Raw genomic sequence first — 6,000 nt, forward strand, 5'->3', positions numbered from 1 at the left:
CATCATTCATTGTCACCCTTGACCCTGGTTTTCCCCCACCCCCTGGTTGTATCGGAATCCTGACACTTGTTCAGGTAGGTACCAGGAATCAAGATTGACTTGGGGGAAAAAAGTTAGATCCTGTGCTTGTAATTGGGTAGATATAGGAAAGGCTTTTCCTCTTAACCAGAGGCATATGCTACTGCTTTAGCCTCTGCTGCATTAATTAAACCAAATTTCTGCACCACCCCTTTGACCCTAGTAAATCAAAGAGTCCATAGTCAGCAATTGACTTGCCAGATGTCCTGCACTTATAGGAATGCACTTCACCAGAATGTCCCATGGCCGTGTCCCATTATTTTTGGACTTTTGACCTAGCAGTGTTGTCAGTCTGACTGGAAATGCAGTAAGTGGCTTGAGACACAGATGCCTAGATAGAAGACCTTCAACAGATGACAAAAATAAGGTAGCCTTTAAAAACAGGGTCGAACAAAGTCCTTGCTGCAGAGACCATCCTGTGCTGAAAAAAGAGAGCCCCTCCCTATTTCTAAAACCTTCAAAGAATTAAAACCTTTTCTCTCCAACACATGGGGTGACATCTGCTGGCAAAGTGTCACACCACACTGTGTTACATTTGTTGCTCCACAGGCAACCCAAGGTGATGACAGCGGCTGCCCTTCACAACTATCCGCACAGCCTGGTCCTGCTCAAGCGTGTATCTAACACCGCTATGGGGAAAAGCCCAACAATCCACATACCGTGCCTGCTTCCCAAAAAGGAGTTCCATTTTCCAGATCTGCCAGAGCAAAATCATTTACCCAAAGTGATACCCAATTATAAGTAGACATTTCTATTGCTAGAGACAAGAGGTGTTTTTTAATTTTTAAGTCTGCATTTCTCCAGCATAAGGATTTACTGTCGGCCTGGCCTTTAATTGGCAATTCCGTGGGAGTGTGTTTTCTGGTTCTGGCCAGTGTTACACCCCAGCTGAACATGTTTTACCATGGCATGAAAAGATAGGTGCCCCTTCCTCGCCCTTTATATTCTCATTCACCTTCTCAATTCCTTAAAAAAAAAATAATATTGAAAATATTTTTTTTCCAAGTGGAAAGGAATGCTTTAATTTCTGGTGCTTGTCAGATTGCTGATTTTGGACTGCCAAGATTAACACAGCTCTCCTACATTATGTAATGTAGCATGTTTTAAATAATAACTTTCATCCCAGTTCATTACACTACCTTAGCTGTGGCCCAAGTAGATTCAGAAAAAAAAATGAAGAGGGGAAATCTAGTTTTTATTATACCTTTGGCATCTTCTAACCGCAGCAAGGAGAAGATGCAAACCATCCTTCTCTTAGGCTGCACCAACGCCCGTGCCTGTCAATACATTTTAAAATCTCTAAATTGTAAATTGCAAAGGATGCGGTGGGAGATGTCTAATCAGAAAGTTCAAGTTCTCTACAAATTTAATTCTCCTGAAGCTGTAAATCGATGCAGAAAAGTTCTCACCAGCACTACGGATGTGCCTGCAGACCAGATTTATGCGTTGTTTAACAAATTTTATGGGGTATCCAAACAATAATTTCAATCCCTAAAGTTGTGCCACCGTATCTTATTTTTTTCTCTCCACAAAAAGTAAAAAAATAAATAAAAATAAGGAAAAACGCTGAATATCTGCACAGTATGTTTTGACTGGCAAATCTGACATGCTCCATCTACAGAGCCGCCTGTTAAAAAGTGTGACAATGCAATCTTCTTTTAAATGAACAACTAACACACACAGAGAGAGATAGAGACATGATTTTGGATGGATTAGAACACAGTAACTTTCAAGAGAGAGGAGGGAGGGAGGGACAGACAGACAGACAGAGAGAGAGAGACAGAGAGAGAGAAAACAGAATCCACAATCTCTCTTCCAGATTATGAAGTGCATACAAGAAGGGTAAGTGACCAATTATGCTACATAAATTCATTATTAAGTCTTGTCCCATATGGTGATTTGTTCATTTAACATTTTCCCATCAGTTCTCCAACTTTGGAATACTCTCAGTCCACCGCAGACGGAGATAGCAACCCAAAATGAAAAGATGGGAAGACCAAAAATTGATTTTCCCGCTGCCTTTTTATGGAACCTCTGAGAATATCCTTGCCAGCCAGGAACCCCACCCCTCACGCAGGTTTTCTCAGTCATAAAGAAAGATCGTGTTTAATATACCCAGAAGGACATTAAAAACACAGCCAGAGGGGAGCTACCCCACACAGATTCTTGCTCCCAGCTCCACCACTCCTGCCTTCTCTCTTCCTGAAGGTGCCTCCAAATTCAGAAGGGAGAACCAAAAAGCCCACAGACACCCCCACACACACCCCTGCTTTGTACAGCAGGTTCAGGGAAAGGATCCCAACCCCCGAAAGCCCAGAGCTCCACTTTGCCACCTTCTTGGAAAAAGCCATCTCAGGTTTCCACCAAGAAGAAGCGAAACGCTCCCTGGGGGACAGGCAGGCAAGTACCTCCACCGAACAAAGAAGGCTGGGGGGTGGGACCGAGTCCAGCCCTCGGAGGGGAAGGGTCTCTGCTGCTTCAGGGTGGCTCTCCTCGCCCCTTCCTCCTCCTCTTCCCCAGGGAGGGGGAGAAGGCAAAAGCAAAAGATTTCCAGCCTCGAAGCTGGTTAGCTGGGCGTGAGTGGGTGGGTGGGTGAGTGAGGAGGGGCTAACCCCTTTCTCTTGGCAAGGCTGAAAAGGAACGGAGATGGGAGCGAGGGGAGGGAGGAGAGGCAAGCGGGCAGAGGCTTCGCAAGCAAGCGGGAATAAAGGGGTCATTCTCAACGAGCCGGAGGCACCTCCGGTTAAACACACCTCTCCGAGAGGCAGCGGATACCCCACGCACACACGCACCCCAACTCGGTCTGCCGGGGGCGACGCGGCTATCGGCAAAGCAGCGCGGGGTTCAGGGCGACGCTTCCTCCCCCCAAATAAGTTCTGGGGAGCCGGGCCCAAAGCCGCTGCCCCTGCCAGAGCCAAGAAAACTCCCATTCAAACCAGCGCCGCCTCGCTCTCAGGAAGGGGGAGGAAGAGAGAGAGAAAGCGAGAGAGAGAGAATGAATGGGAGAAAAGAAAAACTTGGGGGACGAGGAAAGGAGATCGAGAGGAAACGGGGGGGTGTCTCTATATCCTCCTCCCAGGCGGGTCACACAATGTTGAAATCTTCTGGTTGCTTTCTTTTTTTCCTTTCTTTCTTTCCTTCTTTCCTTCCTTCCTTCCTTTCTTTCTTTCTTTCTTTCTTTTCTTTCTTTCCTTCCTTTCTTTCCTTCTTTCCTTTCTTTCTTCCTTTCCTTCCTTCCTTTCTTTCTTTTTTTCTTTCTTTCTTTCCTTTCTTTCCTTCCTTCCTTTCGTTCCTTCCTTTCTTTCTTTCCTTCCTTCCTTTCTTTCCTTCCTTCTTTCTTTCTTTCCTTCCTTCCTTTCCTTCCTTCCTTCCTTTCCTTTCCTTTCTTTCCTTCCTTCCTTTCTTTCCTTCCTTTCTTTTCTTTCTTTCTTTCCTTCTTTTCTTTTCTTTTTCTCTCTCTCTCTCTCTCTCTCTCCTCCCGTTCGCCTTTTTATTTTCTTCCACCCGCCGAAGCCTCCCGAGCAGGCAGAAGGAGCATGAAACAAAAGAGAGAGATCCAAGAAACAAGGAGTGGGGGGGAAAGGAGAAGTAAGGGAGCAAACTCACCCCAAATGCCATCTCCGAACAACTTGCCCTGGGGGCGGGGTGGGAACCCAGGCGTCTCACTCCAGGACAATCGGGGATGGGGAGGTGGGGTCGAGCGAGCGGCGATCTCCGAGCCTCCGCCGATGCACCAGCCGCGGCCGCCGGGAAGGACCCCCGTCACCTTTCTCTCCGCCGCGGGGAATTCCAACGCGCGGTGTAAACAAGCCGCCCGCCCCCCTCCCCACCCCTTTCCCTTCCAACTCCCCGCAAGTCCACCTCCTCCCCGCGGCTGCTCCGGAGAGAGAGGCTTGCGCGGAGAGAGGCACCGATCCAAGCGCGCCGCCAGCTCCGTGCGTGCGCCCCAGTCCGTCAATCCCCTGAGGTTTCCTGGGAGGCGAGCGACGCTGCCGGGCGCTTGGAAAGTACTTCGGCGACCGGCCCGCCGCTAAAAGCAAACAACAAGGCGAGGCGCGAGAGCCCCTGCTGCGAGTGAGCGGCTACTGCAAAAGCCACACAGAGAGAGAGAGAGAGAGAGCGGGGCGACGCCGGCTGACAAAAGCCAAGCCCGGCCTCGCCGCTTCTTCCCGGCGGCGCCCCTCCTCCGCAGAGGCATCCGGGGTGAGGAGCGCCGGCCGGAGAACCCTGCGGGAAGCGCGGGCAAGCCGCCTCCAGCCTGAATCGCGCGGGCCCTGCAGGGAAATTCGCAGCGCGCCAAGCTGCCCGCCCGTCCTCTCTCTCGCTCGGCCGCCCGCCAGCAGCAGCAACAGCCCGCGGCTCCGGGCTTGTTTACAGGTAAAGGAAGAGGGTGCCGGCCCCGCGCCCCGTTCACAACCAGCCGGGAGAAGTCGGCTTTCTCTCACTGCGAAGCTGGCAGGCCGGAATCCGGGAGCCGCAACTCTGCAACACGAGGCAGGACTTTTTCCTTCTTCCCGCCTCAAGAAATGCAGGGCTTCTTGCCGCGTGCTCCGTGGATGAAGAAGCTCCAGAATAAGCACCGTTTGTCCCAGGGATTTTTTAAAAAAAAAGTTTTAAAAAAGGTGCGTGTGGAGGGGAGTTCCTTGCCCTGGTACTCCCGAGTCCTGGGTTCAAAAGAAGCTGCAGGTTTACACATAGCTGATTCCACACTCATAACTATGAGTCTGTATTCATAACTATGTTTTTACTTATACCTTTTTTTTAACTTATTATGTTTACTATTATGTTTTTACTTATACCTATTATCTTGTAAGCAACTGACAAACCAAACCAAATAAAATAAAATAAACACTCTCCAAAGTTACTATGATAAAAGTGACCCGGATACATAGGCCATACACAAATGGGGCTTTTAGCTTAGGGAGAAAAGGCCGGGTATAAATGAAACTAATAAAGAATGCTTGCTGCTTCTGTTTTTTTTAAATGACATTTTAGAAGATCTTCTGGAAGCCCCAAGGGGGTAGAGGATTCAGCAGGCTGGATGACAAAGAGAAGCTCTCCAGCCCATGGTCACTAAGTGAAACCGTTGTAAGTCACAGACTACCAGTACGATTACAAATTTATTATTCTTTGATTATAAAAAATCTCATTTTTTTCTGTTACCCATTTTTCTAATTATCAAACCACAAGCTATGTGCATTTTTTTCTCTTTCATGCAAAAAGTCTATAGGAGGTTCCCAGTCAACCATAAATGTATAGCTACAGGTACTCCTCAACTTACGACTAAAATTAGGACCAGGATTTCTTGTGCTAAGCAAGGTGGTTGTTCATTGAATGGTACCAAATTTTATGGCCATTTTTGCCACAGTTGTTAAGTGAATCCAGCTTCCCTCATTGACTTTGCTTACCAAAAGCCATCTGGGAAAATCACAAATGATCAGAATCAATTTAAAGTTGGAAGGGACATTGGAGGTCTTCTAGTCCAGCCTCCTGCTGAAGCAGGAGATCCTGTACTATTTCAGACAAGTGACTGTCCACTCTCTTCTTAAAAACCTCCAGTGATGATCAAATGATCCTGGATGCTTCAGCCATCATAAATACACATCAGTTGCCAACTGCCCAAATTCTGAACTGCAGTAGTTGTAAGTGTAAGGATTGGTCATAAGTGACTTTTTCAGTGCCTTTGTAACTTTGAATGGTTGCCAGTCGAGGATTATCTATACCATCTTTTCTCTAATTAAAGAAATTAATTAAGCCGATCTCTGCAAGTTCCATCATCTTCACCAACCTTTCCTCCATCGTGGGTAGTTTTGGACCTTTCAGGCTAATTTTTTAGAGTGGGCCTGTGTAGGGTTTTCCTTTTCAGGTCCATAGGATGTGAACTAAGTACAGGCCTTCCCAGGTCTCTCACTTTTTGTAGTA

General features: G+C 47.6%; 1 protein-coding gene across 1 annotated transcript in view; it reads right to left on the reverse strand.

Annotated features, from left to right (window-relative positions):
- Positions 1–4,268, reverse strand: part of PLXNB1 (plexin B1) — a 174,640-nt gene extending 170,372 nt beyond the window's left edge. Inside the window, exon 1 of the mRNA XM_087954506.1 lies at positions 3,685–4,268. The gene's annotated coding sequence lies outside the window, so the exon portion shown is untranslated. The remainder of the gene's footprint in view (positions 1–3,684) is intronic.
- Between the last annotated feature and the right edge of the window lie 1,732 nt (positions 4,269–6,000).

This window comes from Notechis scutatus, chromosome 2, assembly GCF_049901735.1.
Source record: "Notechis scutatus isolate UNSWTSFEM ecotype Mainland chromosome 2, rNotScu1.2, whole genome shotgun sequence".
NCBI classification, from domain to species: Eukaryota; Metazoa; Chordata; class Lepidosauria; order Squamata; family Elapidae; genus Notechis; species Notechis scutatus.